General features: G+C 45.9%; 1 long non-coding RNA gene and 1 other non-coding gene across 2 annotated transcripts in view; both read right to left on the bottom strand.

Annotated features, from left to right (window-relative positions):
* LOC133237507 (uncharacterized) overlaps nucleotides 1-20662 on the bottom strand; it is a 498424-nt gene extending 477762 nt beyond the window's left edge. The window contains exon 1 of the long non-coding RNA XR_009733227.1: nucleotides 20539-20662. This is a non-coding gene — a long non-coding RNA (uncharacterized LOC133237507). The remainder of the gene's footprint in view (nucleotides 1-20538) is intronic.
* TRNAC-ACA (transfer RNA cysteine (anticodon ACA)) lies at nucleotides 12181-12252 on the bottom strand. The gene has a single exon. It is a non-coding gene; the product is annotated as a tRNA-Cys (tRNA).
* Nucleotides 20663-24239: the final 3577 nt, after the last annotated feature.

Here is a 24239-nt window from a genome sequence, read left to right on the forward strand (position 1 = left end):
TCTTCGCATTAGGTGGCCAAAGTATTGGAGGAGAGAAAGGGAAAACAAGGTCGAGAGTCGGCTGGGGGCTGCCTGCAGGGCCAGCAGCAGCTGCCTGGAATCCTGTGTCATTCAGCCCCTGCCCCGTAGCTGGGTGGGGTGAGGGGGTGGGAGGGGTGCTCTGTGCTTCCCCTCCCCCATGAAAAGGGACTGGCTGACGGCCAGGAGAGCGGGGACCTTTCCTAAGTCTGTGGGCCCTGAAGCACTCAAGGCTTCGCTGAGGCACTAAGCACTAACAGAACCATCTGAGGCTTCAGCGTAACTCAGACACCCGCCCCCAGCAGGGTGTCTGAGCCATAGGTCAGGGGCGGGGCCTGAGAATCTTCATTTCTAACTAATGAGACTGCTGTTGCTGACCCAGAAGCCGCACTTTGAAACCCACTGCCGACACAGAAGTTCTCTGCAAGGCCAGAGGCTGCTCCCTGGGTTCCTGCACTCGGCCTGGGAAACTCACATTTCTGTTGAAATCAAGGAGCCAGTGAGTCACGGGACCTTCCTGCCCCACTTCCACCGTCTGTGACACGCAGAACGCCTGGGGCAGGTGCACTTCTTTTCCAGGAAGGGCCCCCATTTGGTTAGTGGCCCACTATCCAGTTCTAACCATGTCTAGAAATGGCAGTTCTAATCATTTTTAACCCTGCTTGCTGGCCGCTACCTCAGTCCTGACTTCAGACTCTCCTGGGCCATGTTCAGGAAGAAAGAGGGCCCCCACTGGGCACGTGTCCATGGTGGGGGCCACAGACCCCTGTGGGCTTCTCAAGGTTGGGGATGGGCAGTGGAGGTGTGCCACCCGCTCTCTGGAAGTCACCTGGGACCCGTTAAATGCAGATTCCTGGGCTACACACTAGACTTCTAACCAGTGCAGGGAGTGGAGCGCGGGCATCTGCATTTGACCCGTATTCCGCTGTGACTGTGAGGCACAGGAGGGTGAGACCGCCGCCTTCCGCAGCCAGAGGGGAAGCACGTATGCCGGACACCTGGCTCCCTTCTTTCCTGTTCCCCTGCCAGGTCTTCCTTGCCAGCCCTTATTTTGGCCAGAGAGCTGAGTTCTGAAGGTCAGGTCACTTCTCTCACCCCAAGCAACGGGGATCCAGGCTGAGCCAAACTAAGCTTCGGGCTGTGAGCAGCTCCAAGGAGTCCTCCTAGCAGTTCTGAACAGGCAGGTAACTTGGTGCCCTCGCTGTGCACACCTGGTCCAGTGTTCTCAGTCCCGCTGTATGATAGCATCACCTCTGCAGTGGGCAGGGGTCAAAGTACACAGAGGTTGGCATTCAGCTGTTCTAAGCCGGAGGTAGGTAATACAGGAGGAGGGCTGGGCATGGTGTTTATTTTAAACTCCCCAGATGAGTCTGTTGTGCAGTCAGTGATGAGACTCTTGCGGCAACTATAAAGAGAATATTTCCCATGAGATATGTTTTCTGATTCACAGATCAGCCGTCTCTGTATACCCCAGGCCCATGAACAGTTTGGAAGGGGGTTCTTATGTATGTGGGTGTGTCTGTTCATGATTCCCAGTCAATCTTCAAGGAAATTAATCCTTAATATTCTTTGGAAGGCCTGATGCTGAAGCTGAAGCTCCAATACTTTGGCCACCTGATGCAAAGAGCTGACTCATTGGAAAAGACCCTGATGCTGGAAAAGATTAAAGGCGGGAGGAGAAGGGGACGACAGAGGATGAGATGGTTGGATGGCATCACCAATTTGATGGACATGAGTTTGAGCAAGCTCCGGGTGTTGGTGATGGACAGGGAAGCCTGGCATGCTGCGATTCATGGGTCGCAAAGAGTTGGACATGACTGAGCCACTGAACAACAACCAGCCCTGGAGTCAGAAACTTGAATGTCACTGAAGATTCCTCCCTCTTCTATATTTATTCCTCATGTTCACTTTGGACCCAATCTCTGATCCTTTTCTCACACTACTCCTTTCTCGCCTATCAGCCCCGTTCCTACCCAACCTCGCCTCTTGCCTGGACGTTCTTGGTGTCCTTTTAACTGCTTTTTCCAACAATCTGACCCCACCTCTCTGCCCGCGGAGGGCCTTTCCACATCTTTGGATGACACGGGACTTTGTGCGTCGCGGCACATCCATTGGTGATCAGTCTGAGATACCTTGTCAGTTCTGGCGCTGGCCTGTAGTGTCCAAAGGATGAACTCAGTCCTTTAAAAGAGAAAACAGGTAGCTGAGAAACCAGGTTGTTTTCATAAAACCAGCCTGAGGTCCAGTCTGCTCTAAGTTTGACTCTTCCTGGTATCTGACACTTGTCTTTGAGAGGAGAAGAAAGCCATCTATTAGTGGACACAGTTTAGAATGACCTGGAATGTTGGGCAGATGCTTTCCAGAGCTGAGGGCAGTCTGTGTGGATGAGGGGTACCCATCTCCCAGGTAAAAGCATGCATCATTCTGGATTTTGAATGTGGTTTGTAATTGGGCCAAAAGTACTATCAGTGAGATATCTGTGCCTTCTGAATCCAGGGCCATCAGAGAGCAACATCAGCACCAGATGCTGTACCCAGCAACCTATAACTGTGAATTGGGGGTCTTAGCAAAGCCAAAAAGGAAGGAAATAAACTGGGGGAGTACAGGGTAAAGAAACCAGAACAAAGAGGACAGATACCCTGGGGAGGGACTGAAAATGTTGTCCTCTTACAAGTGTAAGAAACGATTAGTAATATTTAAAATAATGTCTTATCTGATAGGAATGTCCAGGCCTTATTTGGATTCTGGTTCAAACAACAACAAAAAGGTTTTTTGAGACAATTGGAAATTTGATACTGAATAGTTTTTAGGAACTCTTATGAATATTTTGAGTTGTGATTATGGTCTTGTAATGTTAAAAGAAAGGATTCATATCTTTTAGAAACACATGCTGAAATATTTATGGATGGAATGATGTGCTAAGTGGGATTTGCTTCAGGATAATTCAGGAGACAGGAAGGGGATGGGAATAGTGTTGAAAGAAGATTGGCCGGGAGTCAGTAACTGTTGAAGCTGAGTGGTAGGTACACAGAGGTTCATTATACTATTCAGCTTTCATAGGTGTTTGAATTTCTTTATAATGAAAAGGTTTTTTTAAGAATGACATTTTTATTACTAAAAATTGTGATGATTTTTTTTTACCTAAATTGGTGGTCTGCATGAGCATAAAGGGGCTTATGCAAACTGAAAGTTTGAGAAACTCTGCTAAATGTTGTATGGTCTTGAATAGAGGGAATACCCAGTTCTCAAAGCATCTCACAAAGGATGGGTTGTAAGAAAAGAATCACAAGTCAGAGGAAGCTGTCCTCAAGAAGTTGTTAATAGAGGTCTTCGTTGTGGGTTCTGTTAGCCTGGAAGGCTGTGAGAGTATTTCCCATGTAGGGGCAGGCGTGGGAGTGGAGAAACTGAAGACATCAGCTTCTAATTTCTTCCAGGGAATAAATAAAATATACTAGAGTGGGTTTGGGATATGTTAAAATGACTGTGGTTTGAGAAAATAACTGTTGATATACTTTCTGGTAGGCTCTGCAATGTTTGTACATCTATACAGAGATGGGAATTAAATCATCAGAGAACTAAGCACCTGAACAAACTGTTTGAGTTGAAGGCACTGCTTCCACAGAATTTAACGGCATTTATGCCTCTGTGCCTATATTTAGGAATTGTACTGAAAGAGGTGAGGAGACACAGTCCTACCGAAATCTCGATTGCATCTGCTGCAGAAATACCCAAAGGGCCCCCCACTGCCTTGGGGGGTGAGCTTTCTAGTTTGGCACCCAAACATGGAGCCTCATAGTCTGGGTTTGAATCTCATTTCTACAGTTGACTAACTCTCTGGTCCTGGGCAAATTACTAACTTATTCTCAAATTCTCAGTTTCGTTATCATTGTCATTCACCCGACACGGTTACCAGATCAAATGAGAAAATGTCAGACAAGCATTTAACTCAGGGATTTCCCTAATGGTCCACTGGCTAAGACTCCATGGTCCCAAGGCAAGGGGGCCTGGGTTCAAACCCTGGTCAGGGAACTAGATGTCAGATGCCACACCTGAAGAGCCTGCGTGCCGCAACAAAGATCGAGGGTCTCAAGCGTCACAGCTCACACCCAGCACAGCCAAATAAAAAAATAATTTTTTTTTTAAAAAGAGCATTTAACTCAGCCCCTGGCCCACATGCCCAGCTAGCGTGAATGTGGTCCTCACCTCTCCCTGGTCTCTGCATTCAAAAGGTGGATCTTTTCCTGACTTGTTGATGTGTACACTCTGTGCCTGATTATTTTGTCTCTTTTCTTTGGCTGCTGGGACTCTTGGACCCAAATTTGCAGCCCGCTTGCAGTAACTGAACGGCCTCATCTGAAATTCATTCCTGTGTCTTCATCCTATTATTACCTCCATCACTCTTTTCCTTGTTCTCTTCATTGCCTATCTTGGTCACTTCTTCTATCCTTTATTCTGTGTGTTTTTATAAGCTGGTTTAGCTTTTTAATGGAGCAAGGGAAGGTGTAAGTAACTAAGTAAATAAGTGTGTTGTAATACTGGACCAGGAAACCCTTAAAAACAAAAAAAGGGGGACTTCCCTGGCAATCCTTCAGAAACTTCATTCCTTCCAGTGGTTAAGAATCTGCCTTCCAATGTAGGGGGATTGGGTTCGATCCCTGGTCAGGGAACTAAGGTTACACATGTCATGTGGTGCAGCCAATTAAAAAAAAAAAGAAGGGCCAAGTTGCCTACTTGTTTTAGGATTCGGTGGGAAACTACAGGCATCCCTCTTCCCACTACAGACACGGAGCCCTGGATTCAGCCCGGTTTTCTTCCATGACTCGGTGGCCTCTGTCCACTGGTGATTCTGTTCCAGCTGCAGACAAAGGCCTTCCTGGGAAGAGGCAGCATTTTCCTGGCCAACAGGATGCTGATGGCTGACAGGCACACACTGTGCCCCAAACATGCCGCTTTCCTCTGCTGGGGCCAGGAAGATGAGTCAGCGCCACTGGCCCCGGACCTCAGAGTCTTGGGTCTTCCCAGTGAACTCGGAGGGCACAGCCTGGGCTTTTGCAATGTAGAATATTGCAGGGGCTTTTTTTTTATGGGATCCAGCTGAGGCCTTGGTGACTGATATCTCCCCTAATAACAACTGGGGAGGAAACTGCTAGCGAGAGATAAAGATAAGAGAGCTTCTGGTGTTTTCAACACCAGACCTTGAAAATGTGTCCCCAAAGCTCCCACTAGCAAAATTCCCCCCAATGCTTTGCTTGCCCCCCTGGAAGTTTCTGTTAAAGAGACAACAACCTAAGTATTAATATTTGTGCCCACTCGTTACCATTCTGTCTGAAATTTGATGCTGTTCTTTCTAGGCTTATGGAGTGGCAGGCGGCCAACCTGTGCCTTGGCCTCAGTGGCAAATGTGGGTACAGGGTCAGAGAAGGAGGGCAAGGCGGGACTCCAGGGAAGGAAGGTGTCCGTGGGGACTGGGGGTGCACAGTGGGTCTGGGGGGCAAAGGCAGCCTTGGCAGTAGAACTGCCCAGCCAGGGCCCTCTGCAGAGAACACTCCGGACACTCTCAGAAATCTGATGTCTTGGGTCTACAGCGAGGTTCATCCTTTATTTTGTAAAAAGCCTTTTTATTTAATTTACTTCCTCCCCCCTTTTTTATCTTTTTTCTCTAATGTAATGAGAAGAGGGTGGGGAACCCACTACATATGGGCTTCCCCAGTCTCTCAGCAGTAAAGCATCTGCCTGCAATGCAGGAGACGTGAGTTCAGTCCCTGGGTCAGGAAGATCCCCTGGAGAAGGGCATGGCAACCCATGCCAGTATTCTTGCCTGGAGAATCCCATGGACAGAGGAGCCTGGTGGGCTATAGTCCATGGGGTGGCAAAGAGGCAGTTACCACTGAGTATGTACACATACAAAGAGTCAGATATGAGAAACCATGCATGGTATATTGCTAAGTGAATTTTAAAAATCACAAAGCCATAGACAAACCCCATTAAAAAAAAAATGATTTATTTTTGGCTGTGCTGGGTCTTAGTTGTGGCATGCAGGAGCTTTAGCTGCTACAAGTGAACTCTTATTTTCAGTATGTGGGATCTAGTTCCCTGACCAAGAATGGAACCCGGGCCCCGTGCCCTGGGAGCACAGTCTTAGCCATTGGACCACCAGGGAAGTCCCCAAACTCCATTTTTATAGTAACAACAGCAAATAAATAAATGAGAAAGTGTGAAATGACTTATGCCAACAAGTTAACAGCTGCCTCCTTTGGAGAAGGGAGTGGATTTGGGGGAAGGAGTGATGAAGGAGAGGAAGTTAGGAAATTTAGGAATTTTTGGAGAGAACACAAAGTAATTTTAAAAGAGCAAAAAAAAAAAAAACCACCTCAATTTAGGAGCTCTGGGTGGGGAGAATTCACTTTCCCGCAGAACTCAGGTTCGTCCTGGAGGTTGGGCGCTCCTTCCCAGGCTGCCTTGGTCCACAAGGAAAGCCCCCCTCACCACCTGGATGACGTAGGACCCTCTCTGCCCCCACCCTCTGCTCCAAGGCGGGGAACGCTGGCTCTTTCTCACAACACAAAGACTGTACCTAACAGAGTGCAAATGTTATTTCCATTTAATGCCCATGACAATCCTGTGAGGCCAGTAAAGAAGCATGCCCACTTTACACTGAGGAATCTGAAGTCCAAGATAAGAAACTGCTCAGCTACTGGGAGTCAGCGGGGGCAGTGAGCCAGGCTCCTCTATCCACATGCAGAGTCCTTTTAGCCCTGCGTCCTCTGGCAGGAAAAGATTGGCCTGGAGCTACCTGAGGAGGATGAAACGAAGCACAGAGACTGCCTGGGTGTACCACCAGAACGCCGAAATGACCAGGCCAGGACTGTTCTGTGGTGGTTAGCTCTCTGTGTAACATGCCTCAGCCATGGGTGTGTCTGTGTGTGCATGCTCAGTCGTATCTAACTCTTTGCGACCCCATGGCGTGTAGCCCTGCCAGGCTCCTCCGTCCACGGAATTTTCCAGGCAAGAATACTGGCATGGGTTGCCATTTCCTCCTCCAGGGGATCTTCCCAACCCAGGGAGCGAACCCATGTCTCCTGTATCTCCTGAATTGGTGGGCAGATTCTTTAGCACTGGGCCACCTGCAACGCTCTCAAGCACAGTGCCCAGATATTTAGTCAAACAGCAGTCTAGATGTCCCTGTGAGGATATTTTTCAGACGAGATTAGCATTTAAACCAGTGAACATTGGATAAAGCACTTTACTCTTCATAATATGGGTGGGATTCATCCAATCAGTTGAAGGCCTTAAGAGAAAAAGAAAGAAATCATGGAAGAGAGAATTCTGCCTCCAGGCTGCCTTTGGAGTCAAGTTGCAAGCTCAGCTCTTCCTTGGGTCTCCAGCCTGCGGGCCTGCCCTTCAAATAGCAGAATGAAAAAAAAAAAAAAAAAATTGCAGAATGGCCAGCCCCACAATCATGTGAAAGTGAAAGTCGCTCAGTCGTGTCCGACTCTTTGCGACCCTATGGACTATACAGTCCATGGAATTCGCCAGGCCAGAATACTGGAATAGGTAACCGTTCCCTTCTCCAGGGGATCTTCCAAACCCAGGGATTGAACCCAGGTCTCCCGCATTGCAGGCGGATTCTTGACCAGCTGAGCCACCAGGGAAGCCCAATCATATGAGTCAATTCCTTAAAATCAATCTCTCTCTACATGTATATACACATATCCCACTGGCTCTGTGTCTCTGGAGAACTCTGACCAACACACTTTCTCTAAAGGAGACTGGGTGAACACATGCCTTCTAAACTACCCTCCACGGGCATCACCACACCGGGCAGTGAGGCTTCTGAGACTCATATGCTTCATAAGTGATTGAGTGAAAACCACCAGCTAGGCTGAAAATGCTCTATGGCTTCGCCGGATAGGATATTTATTTAAACTGTTGTTTTGTTCCTGTCTCAGTCACTGAATCTCATGAAAAAGAACAGTTCATCTTGATTAAATCAAGGGTGGGTGGGTAGGAGTGATGAGAGGTGAGGTGCCTTCCTTTTCTGAAAAGTCTGTGACCCAGGATTATTCCAGAAACTATAGCTTCTGTTCTGTCTTATAAATCAGAGTCAACAGGGACTGGTAGGGCCAGCAACAGAGCTCCAAGGCTGGCACTGTTTCCTTTCACCTCCCGTCCTAGGCTCAGGTCCTTTCTGTAAGGAAGGGCCCAACCGCATTCTGTCTACACACCCCTCACCGCGGGCAGAGGCTTCCTGTCACCATATGCACAATGCTGAGACCAGCATGAACTCATTTAGGTGCCTAGCATGGTTTGCATTTTATGAGAGTTGGAAGAAGAACCCAGAAATAGCTCCTAATAGGAGAGCATTACTGCTTCCATTTTAATTGTGATGGAAACTGAGGCCCAGGGACATTGGGCTATCTGCCCAGGGCTGCGTGGGAGTCATGGTCTGAGCTGGTCGTGGGGCTGCTGGGAAGAAGAAAGGGGTCTGGGAGGATGTGCCCTGGCTTCTCTGGAATCGCCACTCACCAAGCCTCACCCCTTCTCAACGAGCAGAGCCTGATGGAGGGATGGAGACTGGCATTCTGGCTTCTCCTCAGAGCTGTGACCCAGATATGAAAGAGTGCTTCTTAATTCTCACTTGAATTTCCGGCCTAGTGTCTCCTTTCAAAAAAGTGGAGTCCAACACCACACTTCATTTCCCACAACATGGGGAGCTCATTTCTTGCCCCCTATGGCAGTGGTCCCCAGTAGTTTGGGGACCAGGGACTGTGCCAGTTTTTCCAGGCACCAGGGTTGGAGATGGTTTCGGGATGATTCAAGCATATAACACTTATTGTCCATTTGATTTCTATTATTATTGCATCAGCTCCACCTCAGATCTTCAGATGTAAGATCCTGGAGGTTGGGAAGTCCTACCCTATGGCTTAGAGAGTTCCCTTATCCCTCTGCACTCAGCTTAGCAGTTACCTCCACCAGAAACCTTCCTTGTGCCTTCCCTGCCCCCACCCCCCACAAGTGCCCCTTGGAGTCCTGGCAGCCCATAGGCTGAGCCCTTTCAGGGCATGAAGGCTGACACTGAGAGCATCTGACACATGGTAGAGCTTGGTAAACATCTATTGACTAAACCATGGGGACTGAAGAAATAAATACACTAGGAAATATTTCCTTTTAGGGAAAAATGACTAGAAATTCCTACTCATCTTGCCTGATACATAATGGGCATTCAGTGTTTATAGAATAATTCTCAAACATGAGAAGGTTATGCTCAGAATAAATAGCCCCTGACAGCAGCTGTGCTGTGGTGATAATAGGCAGTCTCACTGTCATTTCTGGGTAAAAACATCAATGGCCATGGAGAGAATGCTTTCAATTTTAAGTTTTCCTTCCATACATTTTCTAAAACCACCATAATACCTTGTTGCTTATCTACAATCTAGTAATTAGCACAAAATTTAGCCCCAAATTAGGGGGTATTAGAGATATTTTCAACTTGAAATTCAATATGGCAGGATTCCGGGGGTCTGCCAATTATCTAGAAAAATAAGATCCAGCTGGTCTCAAATTTTCCAGTTAATTCAACAAATTCAAAATCACTTGGTTTACACATTAGGCAACATCGTGCTTGTTCCCTTTTCATTCATTCATCCGCTCCCATGGGGAATGAAAGGCCCCCTGCTGTAGGAGGGTTCAAGGTGGTCAGGGAGATAAGACATCAATAAGCAAGGAGGAGAAGGTCAGAGGACTTCTCTGATGGCTCAGTGGTAAAGAATCCACCTGCCAATGCAGGAGACACAAGAGATACGGGTTTGATCCCTGGGTCAGGAAGATCCCCTGGAGTAGGAAATGACAACCCACTTCAGTATTCTTGCCAGGAAAATCCCACGGACAGAGGAGCCTGGTAGGCTACAGTCCATGGGGTCACAAAAGTCGGACACAGCTGAGTTCACATACACTGATGGCCTGTATGGGATCTCTCACCTCAGAAATTCAGAAGTCGACAGCGGGTGGATAGCGTGCACCAACCAAACCTAAAAACAGACTTCTGATCAAATGGCGCTGTAACAGTCAAGGAAACCTAGGTTATTAACAACAATACAGATAATGCTATGATCAGGGGTGGGGCCCAATAGGGATGGGATAGGCTAGATCTTGAGAAGGAGGCAGAAGGGAAAAGGGCTACCTTAAGTATGGGAGATTTGCTTTGGCTAATAACTGCCATTCCATATAGGCAGTAAGAATACATCTGCACTATTCTTGACAAGTAAAGGGACAAGCAACAAGGTGGGATGGACGGGGGCTGGCCCCTAGGCCAAGCTGAAGGAAAGGCAGCCAGGGGCCTGGGGCCGTGACTCAGGCAAGAGGAATGCTGCTCAGGCCGCCTGCAGCTGTGATAAGGAGGACAGGATGGGGCACGTAGGGGACATCCTGGAGCAGCCTGGGGGAGCTTCCAATCGGGAGCACAGGCACAAGCCCAGGGCCCAGGAGAATTCTGGCTGGCCTGCCAGGCAGAGTCCTGGAGGGTGATGGAAACATCCATCACCCAGCTGCAGTGGACAAAGGGAGGGAAGCGTGGCTGAGGCCTGGTATGCCGTGCCCACAGCTTCCTTACAGACTCGCTGGCTCCACCTTCCAGCCCTGCAGCCCCTGAGCTGCCCTAGACCCTTTTAGCCTGCCCTCAGATGTCCCCCTGCTCTGCGCCTTCTAACCCTTGGATTCAAATCTCAGGCCTGTTTCTCCTACCAGCCAGGTTTGTGCCACATCTTTGTAATGCTTGTGCCTTAATTTACTCCCTTTGGTGGGCTCCCATTTTAAACGTGGCCTCTGCCTGCTAAGCAAATACCCTTGTTCGTAAATTACTCCCACCTGAACCACCTCTCCTTCCCTGTCCACCCTCCAACTCCACACAGAGGATCCTAGGGCTTCTTTGCAGCATGATCAAAATCCTTCTTGGGCATCCACTCACCAGACTGCTGGTGAGACCAGGCACAGGGTGCAACTTCTTCTCCCTAGGAAGCGCTCTCATTAGTAGGCAGTTTAAACCACTTAGGGGGGCTTCCCAGGTGGTGCTAGTGGTAAAGAACCCACCTGCCAGTGCAGGAGACAAAAGAGACACAGGTTCGATCTCTGGGTCAGGAAGATCCCCTGGAGGAGGGCATGGCAACCCACTCCAGTATTCTTGCCTGGAGAATCCCATGGACATAGGAGCCTGGTGGGCTACTGTCCATAGGGTCACAAAGAGTTGGACACGACTGTAGCGACTTAGCATGCACGCATGTAAACCACCCATAGGTCCCTGCTTTGTCAGGTTTCTCTGTTTTTTTCCTTCTGTCATGAACTCTGACACTCAGGCCCCTTCCCCTTCAACCTCTCCTACAAATGCCTGGAGTTTCGAGTTTTGGCCCATCTTTCAGCAAGTTCCCTGCTTCCCCAGTAAAAGAAAACATCATCATGTTAACACCCATGGTAGTAAGTCATGTTGGTAGTGTGCATCTTGATGTACATGATGAGAATAACACTTCACCTCTGTCATCTTCCTTCCAAAACCCAATAAGTTCAGTCTAATTATGAGCAAAACCTCAGACAAATCCCAACTGAGCAACAGTCTCCAAAATAACTTACCCAGCATTCCTCAAAACTGTCAAGGTCATTAAAAACAAAGGAAGTCTGAGAAATTGTCACAGTCAGGAGGAGCCAAAGGAGACATGAGGATGAAATGTAACATGGTGTCCTAAATGGGATCCTGGAGCAGAAAAGGACATTAAGCAAAAAATTAGGGAAACCTGAATAAGGTTTTGCTGTTCAGTCACTAAGTCGTGTCTGACTCTTTGCAACCCCATGGACTGCGGCACACAAGGCTTCCCTGTCCTTCACTATCTCTCTTAAGTTTGTTCAAATTCATGTCCATTGAGCTGATGATGCTATCTAACCATCTCATCCTCTGTCGCCTTCCTCTCCTTTTGCTTTCAGTCTTGCCCAGCATCCCGGTCTTTTCCAATGGGTTGGCTCTTATATGGGGTTTGAAAGTGAAAGTGAAAGTGAAGTCATTCAGTCGTGTCTGACTCTTTTTGACCCCATAGACGGTAGCCTACCAGGCTCCTCCATCCACGGGATTTTCCAGGCAAGAGTACTGGAGTGGGTTTCCATTTCCTTCTCCAGAGAATATTCCCAACCCAGGGATCAAACCTGGGTCTCCTGCATTGTAGGCAGACGCTTTACCGTCTGAGCCACCAGGGAAGCCTTGTGAATATGGGGTTTAGTTAATAATAATTCATCAATATAGGTTCATTAATTCTAGCAAATATATAAAGGTATAACATACAAAGTTAACAATCAGGGAAACAGGGTGTGGCTGTGTGGGAACTCCATGTACGATCTTTGCATTTTTTATGTGAATCTAAGACTGTTCTAAAAGAAAAAGTTCATTTAAAAAAAACAAAGGCTTTTTTGAAAAGTCATTATACAACCCCTAATACAGCAGCAGCTGCTGAATCCTTTATTACTAAAGTAAATCTTACTTACAGATCCTAAATGCTGCCTTTCAAACTATAGCCATGATAAAGTATCACTTTATCATGCCTGTATCAAAGGTATGGTTTTTCCAGTAGTCACGTATGGATGTGAGAGTTGGACCATAAAGAAAGCTGAGCGCCAAAGAATTGATGCTTTTGAACTGTGGTGTTGGAGAAGACTCTTGAGAGTCCCTTGAACTGCAAAGAGATCCAACCAGTCCATCCTAAAGTAAATCAGTCCTGAATATTCATTGGAAGGACTGATGCTGAAGCTGAAACAGCAATACTTTGGCCACCTGATGGGAAGAGCTGACTCATTGGAAAAGACCCTGATACTGGGAATGATTGAAGGCAGGAGGAGAAGGGGATGACAAGGATGAGTATTTGGATGGCATCACCGACTCAATGGACATGAGTTTGAGCAAGTTCCGGAAGTTGGTGATGGACAGGGAAGCCTGGTGTACTGCAGTCCATGGGGCCGCAAAGTCAGACAAGACTGAGAGACTGAACTGAACTGAACATATCACTAGTACTAAATGAAAACTCACCCACTTTAGCCTTATTTTTTGTTTAGTCGCCAAGTTGTATTCGACTGTTTTACGACCCCATGGACAGTAGCCTGCCAGCCTACTCTGCCCTACTTAGCCTACTCATGGGATTTCCCAGGCAAGAAAACAGGAGTGGGCTGCCATTTCCTTCTCCAGGGGATCTTCCTGACCCAGGGTTCAAACCTGCATCTTCTGCATTGGTAGGCAGATTCTTTACCTCTGAGCCACCAGGGAAGCCCTTAGCTTTCTTTACTTCTATTTTAAGTATCTACTATACACTCCAAAAGAACTATTATTACTATGTCCTTTAAAAATTCTGGTTAGACTTATTTCTGATTCAGAAAGTAATATATTACTTGGTAAGACTTGAAAAGAAACTGTTGGCAAAATTGTTCCTCCCATAAAAAATAGTACTATTTGCAAACTTCTCTTAAAAGTATTTTTGGAAACGACTCAGAATGCTTCCTGACTCCACCACATTCTACCTTGTAGAAACTGTGATAACGAAGCAGTAATTTCCAGTAATAGCTAGGTGGCTTACATCCCAATAAGATGATTCCATATCTTATTGTGCAAATTTGAAATCTGTTCTCTTCTTTCTTGGAGCAATTTGTGAAGTTATGAAAGCATGTTATTCTGATTTCATCCATCATATATTTTTTTTTGCTGATGTTGTCTTATGGAGAATGGGAGGATTTGAGAAGGGGAGAGAGGTGTTATCAAGTAGAAATTTGGGGAGAGACTTTTCTTGTTCTCTGAAGAAATATCTCGAACATAGTATTAGTGCCTTGGTTTGCTTGAGAGTCCCTTGGACAGCAAGGAGATCAAACCAGTCAATCCTAAAGGAAATCAGTCCTGAATATTCATTGGAAGGACTGATGCTGAAGCTGAAACTCCAATACTTTGGCCACCTGATGTGAAGAACTGACTCATTGGAAAAGACCCCGAAGCTGGGAAAAATTGAAGGCAGGAGGAGAAGAAGGCAACAGAGGAGGAGATGACTGGATGGCATCACCAACTTGATGGACATGAGTTTGAGCAAGCTCCAGAAATTGGCGATGGACGGGGAAGCCTGGCATGCTGCAGTCCATGGAGTCGCAAAGAGTCAAACATGACTGAGCGACTGAGCTGCTTGCCTATGTGTGGCACTAAACACATTATGATACCACCATGAGATCAAGTTATGAAAGGCTCTGCAAAATAGAAAATAAATGGGCTGGCAAATGCCTTTGAAAACTGTAGTATGTACCATGAAGCCTGTCATACAGTCCTGCCCCACCACTGAAATCCCAGCATCTGCTGGTTTTGTTTTACCTGCCATCTTTTCAGCTCTCTTGTCTTTTGAGCAGTTTGCTCACGTCCCCTCCACTGGTAAAGGGAAAGGGAAGGGAAGTCGCTCAGTCGTGTCCGACTCTTTGGGACCCCACGGACTGTAGCCCACCAGGCTCCTCCATCCATGGGATTCTCCAGGCAAGAGTACTGGAGTGGGTTGCCATTTCCTTCTCCACCTCTGCTGGTAACTAGTGATCAAAGGAGTCCCAGTTTAAGTAAAATCTGACTGGTCTGCTCACACTTGGAGTTCTTAGCACTGCTTACCCAAACAAAATCTTCAGTTGCCCAAAGCCTTCGGCAGCTCCAGGTTGGCTGCTCACACGACACAAGGTCATCCTGAGAGAGGCAAATTGTCTGCTTGGTTCCACCACTGTTCTGTAAATTCTGCCAAATGTTTACACACAGATTCACTCCTATGGTGATCAAGCAGAGTGAGTGAGACTATTTCTGCCATGTCTCAGCACCAGGCCTGACAAGGAAGTGAAATGTCTAGACTTGGAGGCTGAGGGTCGGGGTCTGAGCTTCACACCTTTACTTACTAGACAGGGGAAGGACAGGTTACAGGAATTCTCAGAAACCTCAATGTGCTCATCAGAAAATGACGGTTATAATCCCTGTGTGTTGCGGAGCTTGTGCGCAATTTTACGTAATTGTGCTTTGTGAAGGGCTACAGATATGAAATGCCTTTAGTCTTCACAGTATAAAGTCTACACAAGATGCTTCCTGAGCAAGCTGAGGTAAGGTGCAAGCAGTCTCAGAACTGTCACTTCCATCATGATATTAAAAATGTAATTCTTCAGGCCTTTTGTGCCACTTGGCTACCAATTGAATATTAAAAAGGAGGTTGAGAAAACCATGGCTGATTGGCATTTGCAGAAATGTTACTGGAGATGTAGGCTTCACAGTTAGGCAAGAAAGCTCTTGAATTGGTCAGGGCCAGATGCAAACTTCACAAGCTGTCCACCTATCCATCTAAGAGAGAGAAAAGATGGGTAGGGCTTGACAAGCTCTTTCAAAGGTCCAAGACTTTGGGGCAGGAGAGTGGGAAGCTGGTAGAAGTGGCTGGGGCCCTCTGCCACTAACCAGTCTGTGGTTGTCACCAGAGCTGTTCAGTCTTTTCATTCTCTGAATGGTATCTTTCAATGAACTGAGCTTAAATTTTGATTTTATTGATCACTATTTTTCTTGTACAGTTAGTGGGGTTTTGTGTGTGTGTGTGTCCTTAGAAATCTTTGCCTACCTTGAGGTCATGAAGATATTTTCCTATGCTCTCTGCTAAAAGCATTTTGGTTCCCTTTTTTATTTAGATTTGTTATCATCTTGAATTAATTATTTTGAGGATGATGTTGGGGTTTAGATAAATGACATGTATCCATCATTATGGTATCACACAGAGTATCTTCGATGCCCTAAAACCCCTCTGGACTCTCTATTTGCCCCTCCCCTCCCCCACAACCCCTGGCAACCACTGGTCTTTTTCAATGTCTCCACGGTTTTGCCTTTGCTAGAATGTCATACAGATGGACTCACATGCATTATGTAGCCTTTTCCAGGTTGGCTTGTTTCACTTACTAATATGCATTTAAGATTCCTCCATGTCATTTTTTTGTTTTTTTGGCTGAGCTAAGTCTTCATTGCGGTGTACAGGTTCTCTTTTTTTTTGCTGCACATAGGCTTTTGTAAAAAATTATTTAGCCATCCTAGTGGGTGTGAAGTGATACCTCATTGTGGTTTTGGTTTGCGTTGCTCTAATGACTAATGATGCTGAGCACTTCTTCATTCGCCCATTGGCCAACTGTATACCTTTGTTGGGAAACATCTGTTCAAGTCCTTTGCCCATTTGAAAATTTGGCTTCTTATCTTTTTGTTGTTGAGTTATAAAGTTCTTTAGATATTCAGGTTGCTAGACTTTTATCAGATATATGATTTGCAAACGTTTCCTCCCATTCTGTAGATGGCATTTTTCCTCTCTTGATAATGTTCTTTGGGGCACAGAACTTACAGAATGTTGATGAAGTTCGCTTTATCTCTTTTGTTGTTGCCTGTGTTTTGGTGTCATATCCAAGAAATCACTGCCAAATCCAGCATCATGAAACATTTCCTATATGTTCTCTTCTAAGAGTTGTAAAGTTTCACCTCTGACATTTAGGCCTTTAATCCATTTTGAATTAAATTTTGTATATGATGTGAGGTAAAGGCCCAACTTTATTCCTTTGTATTTGGATATACGGTTTTTCTGTCACTAACTGTTAAAAGGGCTTCCCTGGTGGCTCAGCGGTAAAGAATCCGCCTGCCAATGCAGGAGATGCAGGTTCAATCCCTGGGTTGGGAAGATTGCCTGGAGGAGGAAAAGGCAACCCACTCCAGTATTCTTGCCTGGGAAATCCCATGGACAGAGGAGCCTGGTGGGCTACGGTCCATGGGGTTGCAAAATCAGACATGACTTAGTGACTAAACAACAATTGTTAAAAAGCCTGTCCTTTCCACATTAAAGTGTCCTGACCCTTGTTGAAAATCAACTGACCATACATGCAAGGGTTTATTTCTGAACTCTCTACTCCATCCATTGGTGTGCATATCTATTCTCATGTCAGAGCAACACTTTTTATTTCAATGGCTTTTCATGAGGTTTTGAAACCAGGAAATGTGGGTCCAGCGACTTGACTATTTTCAAGATTATTTTAGTGAGTTGGAATTCCTTAAGAATCCATCTAAACATTCAGCTGCATTTCTATTTCTGTAAAAAAAGAAAATGCCATTGGGATTTTAATAGGGATTGCATTGAAACTATGTTGCTTTGGGGGAGTACAGTTATCTCAACAATATTAAGTCTTCCAATACATGAAAATGAGATATCTTTCCTTATTTAAGTTTTTCCTTTCTTTCAACAATGTTTTGTAGTTTTCAGCCTGCAAGTCTTTTGCCTCCTTGGTTAAATTTATTTCTAAGTATGTTATTCCATTTTATGCTACTTTAATGAAATTGCTTTCTTCGTTTTATTTTCAGATCATTCATTATTACCATCATAAACATGATTCCAATACCCTCATAAACATAATTCCAACATCCCTCAATCTGACCCATTTTGTCAAATGGTATATTTAATTTCATTTTAAAATTTTTGCACCATATAAAACTAGAATTTATGTCTGACCTTGTCAAATTAGTTTATTATTAATTTATTGTGGTGTACAGGTTTATTATTTATTAGTAGTTTATTATTAAATTATTAATTTGACCTTGCCAAATTCATTCACTAGTTCTTGACAGCTTTAATTCTTTCTTTTCAGTTTATATGCCTGTTATTTTTTTGCCCCATTGTCCCAGTGAATAGCCATCTCCAGTGCCATGTTGAAGAGAAGTGGTGAGAGTGGACAGCTTTGCCTTGCTTTCCCTCTTAATGTGAAAATTCCAATATTTCATCACTATGTATGGTGTTAGGTATAGGACTTTTGGTGGCGATAATGGTAAAGAACCCTCAGGCCAGTGCAGGTGACTCGAGAGACATAGGTTCGATCCCTGAGTCAGGAAGATTCCCTGGAGGCGGGCATGGCAACCCACTCCAGTATTCTTGCCTGGAGAATCCACGGACAGAGGAGCCTGGCAGGCTACAAAGAGTCGGACACGACTGAGACAACAGCACGCACGCACATCAGGCTGAGTTTTCTTTTGTTCCTAGTATGCTGAGAGTTTTTATTATGAATAGATATTGAATTTTTTAGACCCCTTTTCCTGTATCTACTGAGTCAGTCATATGATTTTTCCATTTTATTCTGATAATATGATGAATTATATTGATTAATATTTAAAAAATAAATAAACTTACATTCCTGGGAGGAAAAATCCTAGTTTTTGGTCATGCTGTATTATCCTTTAAAAAATGCTGGGTTCAGTTTGCTAATATTTTGTTAAGGATGTTTGTGTCTATGTTCAAGAGGAATATTGGTCTGTGGCTTTCTCTTCTTGTAATGTCTTTGTCTGGTTTTGGTATTAGAGCTGGCTGGCCAAAATTTTTAAAAATTGAGAAATGATTTTCTCCTCTATTCTCTGAAACAGTTTGTGTATAGTTGGCATAATTTCTTCCTTACAAGTTTGATAGAATTTACCAGTGAAACCATCTTTGACTGAAGTTTTCTTTACAAAAGGTTTTTAATTGCACATTCAATTTTTTAAATCAACATCAGATTTTCTATTTCTTCCTGTGTCAGTTTTGGTAAATTGTGTTTTTCAAGAAATTTTTTCCTTTTAATCTAACTTAGTATTTGCTAGTGATAGCCCCTCTTTATTCCTATTGTTTGAAATGTTTGTTTTCTCTCTTGTTACCCTACTCAATCTGGTGTTATTTTCTATCAGCCTCAAGGAAATTGTTTAGCATTTCCTGTAGTGTGAATTTGCTAGAGATGACTCAGCTCTTATTTATTGAAAAAATGCTTTTATCTTGCTTTAATTTTACAAGATATTTTAGTATAGTTTATAATTCTAAATTGCAGGCATTTTTCTTTCAACACTTAAAAGATCTTGTTCCTTTATCTTTTGGCCTTCAGTATTTCTGATGAGATGTACAGCTTAATTGTGTATGTGTATCATGTGTCTTTTTTCTTCTGGCTCCTGTTGAGATTTTTTTTTTCCTTTAATTTGTAATCAGCACTTTGACTACAAAGTGACTGGGTGTGACTTTTTTATATTCATTTTGCTTATGACTTGCTCAGTTCTTGGGGCTGTGGGTTTATATTTTTTTTTCTTTTGTTCAGTCATTTAAAGCTTGGCTGCCTCCTGCCCACATCGTCTTCCTCTATTACAGTTCTGCTTTTCTATCTCCGACACCAGACTAGGTGTCTGCCTCAGCTGGGGCTATTGGTTCAAAAGTTGGGGGAGGGGTTCATTCCTACCTGAAATTCAGTGAATCAGGGCTTCCTTGCATCTACAACCTATTCACCAAATGATTCTTCACTCATGTAGATTTATTTTGCTCTTACCATGGTAATGAAGGCCTTTTGCCTTCTCATTCATCATAATCCTAAAATAAAATTCAGGGTATTTATTCCTATTCCCTCATTCTATATATTAATACAGGAGTGATTGTACTTCCTGCCTCACTGAAGTGACATGTGGCCATGTGACTTGATTGACCAATTAAATGTGAAATGTGACTTTCTGGGTAACGCATTAAAGTTTATGTGTGACTGGACATGGTCACTGCCCTCTGTATGGTAAGTTGAATAATGCCCCTTCCCCCAAAGCTGTCCTCTTAGTGCCTGCAAGTGTGCTGTGCTCAGTCCCTTCAGTCCTGTCTGACTGTGCAACCGCATGGACTGCAGCCCGCCAGACTCCTCTGTCCATGGGATTCTCCAGGCAAGAATACCCGAGTGGGTTGCTATTCTCTTCTCCAGGGGATCTTCCTGGCTCAGGGATCAAACTCTCGGCTCCTGTGTCTCCTGCATTGCAGGTGGATTCGTGACCACTGACTACCAAGGTAAAGAATGCCTGGGACGTGTGAATATGTTACCTCACAGGACAGAAAAGACCTTGCAAGTGTGATTAAGGTAAGGATTATGAGATAAGGAGATTATCACAATGTAATCACAGGATCCTGACAAGAGGGAGGCAGGAGAGGCAGAATGGGAGAAGATGTGATGATGGGGTTGAGGTAACAGACTTGAAAATGCCCCACTGCTGACTCAGAAGACAGAGGAAAGTGCACAGGAAGCCTTGAGGAGCTGGAAGGGAAGGAAGAAGATGCTTGTCCTCCTAGAGTCTTGGGAAGATAAACAGTCCTACCAACCCCTTGATTTTTAGCCCAGTGAGACCCATTTCAAACTATGACCTTCATCGCTGTAAGACAAATTTGCGTTGCTTTCAGCCACTTAAGTTTCTGGTAGCTGGTTATAGCAGCAGTTCTCTGATAGCTCAGTTGGTAAAGAATCCGCCTGCAGTGCAGGAGACCCCGGTTTGATTCCTGAGTCAGGAAGATCTGCTGGAGAAGGGATAGGCTACCCACTCCAGTATTCTTGGGCTTCCCTGGTGGCTTAGCTGGTGAACAATCTGCCTGCAATGCGGGAGACGTGGGTTCAATCCCTGGGTTGGGAAGATCTCCTGGAAAAGGGAAAGGCTACCTACTCCAGTATTCTGACCTGGAGAATTCCATGGACTGTATAGTCCATGGGGTCACAAAGAGGCAGACTGAGCAACTTCCATATTCCAGGAAACAAATACATTCTGTCCCAACTACAGTAACGCTCCAAGTTGAGGAGGCTGTCAGCCTGCTTTTCTGAGTGAGTGACGCAGAGCACAGCAGAGCCCCAGCTGATCACGGCATGCCTGGAGAATGAGCAAGAAGTAAAATTCGGTCCTTTTAAGCCTCAGAGTGTTTGCAGATATCTACTTTTACAGCAGAGCTATGTGTCAGGACCAATCCCACTTAAAGAATGTAACACTGTATGGTTTTGCTGTGGGACTTGAAAAGTTTTTTCAGTGGCGCCTGTGAGTTTAGGCCCCGAGAAGTGATGAAATATTGGGGCTACTCTGATGGGAATGTCAGGAATGGTTTCGAGTTAGTTCTGCTGAGGGCCTAGTTATGTCATGGCTCCTCAAACACAGAGGACACACACAGAGGTTCAGAATGCTCTGTGGTTTCTCCAGCAGAGAGTAATTGAAAGGAAAATCTCTGCAGGCAGGAAATCCAGGGGACAATACAAGGTGTGACTGCAAGTGTACTTTGGGGAGTTTTGGCAAGAGCAAAGAAAGGTGACTATGGGGGAAGAACACTGGTGGAGAGAATATAGCCTCTTGGAATCAGTAATGAGTTTTGCTGGATGATGCTGTTCAGAGGCAGAGAGAGCTGAGGTCTTCACTCTGCTTTTGTAAGAACCAAACGACAAGGGCAAAAACAAAACACAAGCGGAAAGCATAGGCTTCTGCAAGCAGGTATGTTTTAGGGTCTCTACTGGGACCCGCACACATATAATCTGATAATCCCTTTGCTTGTCTGTAGATAAGGACAACAAATATTCCCTAAGAGCAATTCCAAAATGTTAGGATTCTATACTGTGTAATGTAAATTATGACTCTGCAGTTTGCAGAAAGGATGAAATGTGTCTACTACATCAGTTTCTAAGGCCATAAGGAGTGTATTATATTTTTAGATATTTATCTTAGGGTCGAGGAATACCAGGCCTTGAAAATATCTAGTGAAACATTCAATCTAATGCCCCGTGAGGGCTGGATGATCTTGACACTAACTCTGGGTCCAGAAGGAACCCAGGGGTGAGAGTGCATTTTCTAGTTTCTGAAGCGAAAAATTCAAGGATCTGGATTGAGTCTAGAGATCTTTCCTAGAGGTGGGGTTGAAGGCAGCCAAGCAGGGTGTAGCTAGAAGAGTGTGAACCAAGACCCTCAAAGGGGAGTGAAGGGTAAAACAGACAAAGGCAGAGCACCACCGTGATGGAGAGGGGACAAGCCACTGAGAAAACGACACTCAGGACCAAAGATAGGAAGCTGGAATCCAGCCTGGAGACTGAATGGGGCGCCTGGTGCAATAAAGCCCATTTTCATGAAGTGCTGGTCTCCTGGCCTGGGGCTCAGAGAACCAGAGTTGAGGGGACTTCCTGAAGATGACTTGGAGGAGGACCCTGATCCCTGAGGGCATCTGTCGTCTCTCCACTCTGCTTGTGGGTCCCTGAAAACGTCACCCATGAACTCTTGCTTGTCTTATCTGCCTCAGGGCCTTTGCACTGGTTCTTCTTTCTGGTGGGAAGGCTCTTGCCCCAGTTTCGACTTGACCCACTCCTGCTCTTCTGCCTTTTCTCAACGTCCCTTCCCCCACGAAGCCTTCTCTGACCACAGTTGTAACCTGCTCTACCCATCCTGTTACTGCCCTTCTCTCATTTTCTTTCTTTTTTTCCTTCTTTGACACCTATCTGACATCTGGTACACAGCGCAATTTACTGATTTACTCTATTAGCGGCTCATGGTCTATTTCCTCCTGCTTAAGTGTGAATTCCATGGATGGAACTCTGTCTGATTGGCTTACTGATGCATCTCTAGTGATGTTCTGGCCCAGTGCAGCTGCAGGTTCTATGGATACCTGTTACATGGATGCAAGGGGCCTCCCTGGTGGCTCAGATGGTGAAGAATCTGCTTGCAATTTCGATCCCTGGGTTGGAAGACCCCCATCTATGGACAGAGGAGCCTGCAGGGCCACAGTCCATGGGGTTGCAAAGAGTCAGACATGACTGAGACTAACATGTCCACTTCCACATGGGGGAAAAGGACATTTCCAAATATTATCCTGATGGCAATAGCATATTCCAAGTAACAGGTCATTTAGGGCCCAGCTCTGCCTTATATAACACACATTAGGGCTGCCAACACTAAATGGGAGCATCCTGATGCCTATTTGTGGCCTCCAGCTATGTAATTTTTAATCTCCTTTTAAAATACTGTGACCTTCTCCCGAAGTGTGACTCCTCTTGCCCCTGTCCCGCCAGGGGTGGAAGCAGAGGTCCGCTCCTGTGGCTGGGAGAGCTGGCTGCAGAGGGGCAAGGGCAGCAGGCCTCTAATTTTTGTCACAAGGCACTTGATGACTCTTTCAGAGTCTAGGTTTAGAGACAAATACCAGGAAGGCATAGTGCCAGAGAGAGATGGCTGCGGGGTGGCCAACCCAGGGACCAGCTACTCGGGGGACCGGCTACCCCAGGGGCCGGCTAATCCAAGGGCTGGCTTCTGGAGGCACACAGGAAGGTGGGGAGTCTCCTCGCGCCCTATCCTGATGAGAGCTCCTCCCTCCTTCTCGGGGCTCCACCCACATGAGCACGTGCAAACAGTACACAACCCCATAGGTGCCCAGCGCTCGCTGTATATCCTCCTTGTATGGGCGTGGGAAGTGGGGAGGGGACGCCTGGCTTCTCACAAGCAGGCCAGTCTGCTGTCTGAGATGCACCATGGCTCGCGCCTCCCTCCCATCCAGCTCTCTCAGCTGGGGACCAGCACACAGCTCCTGCATCCGCACTTTAGCTCAGTTTGGAAGGAACTCGTGCACCATAACTTTCCCCGCTTGTCAGTCAGGCCAGTCAGGGCATGCTGATCCCGTTAGGGCCCCAGCCCCTACCCAGAGCAGCAGACACGCTTCCTGAGCAGACAGGAGCCAAGCTGATGCTGGGGAGTCCTGACCTTCCTCCAGGTAGCAAAGTGGGACACCAGTTCCTTGGGTGCGGCTGTGAACTGAACTGTGACTGCCCCCCACCCCAAATTCATATGTTGAAATCCTAACCTGTCATGTGATTGTATTCAGAGATGGGGCCTATGGGAAGGTATTAAGGTTACATGAGGTCACGAGGGTGGGTCCTGATCCCACAGGACTGATTTCCTATACGGAGACACACTAGAGAGTGGTTTCTGTGTGCATGCACCGAGGAAGGGCCATGTGAGGTCACAGCAGGAAGGTGGCTGTCTGTAAGCCAGGAGGAGAGCCCTCACCAGAAACTGGCCCTGCTGGACTTTGATCTTGGATAACTGGCCTCCAGAACTGTGACAAAATTAATTTCTTGTGTGTAAGTCACCCACATGCTGAGTTTCTGTTATGGCAGCCTGGGCAGACTAATACAGGAGCTGCCATGAGATTGCCCCAGTATAGCCTGATCCATGGATCCAGGCCCTGGGGCCTCTGACTCTGAGGACAGTGGTCCTTCCTGTGGTTCCCTGACCTACCGCTGCAGGCCTGGGCAGGCACTTGCCTATTCTCCTTTCCATCACTTGCTGTGTTCACTGGGAATTTATATTTTGGTCTTTGGAGACTCTCTGGAGATGAGTTTTGCTTTTCTCCCACAAGCTGATA

This window comes from Bos javanicus, chromosome 24 (genome assembly GCF_032452875.1).
Source record: "Bos javanicus breed banteng chromosome 24, ARS-OSU_banteng_1.0, whole genome shotgun sequence".
NCBI lineage: Eukaryota > Metazoa > Chordata > Mammalia > Artiodactyla > Bovidae > Bos > Bos javanicus.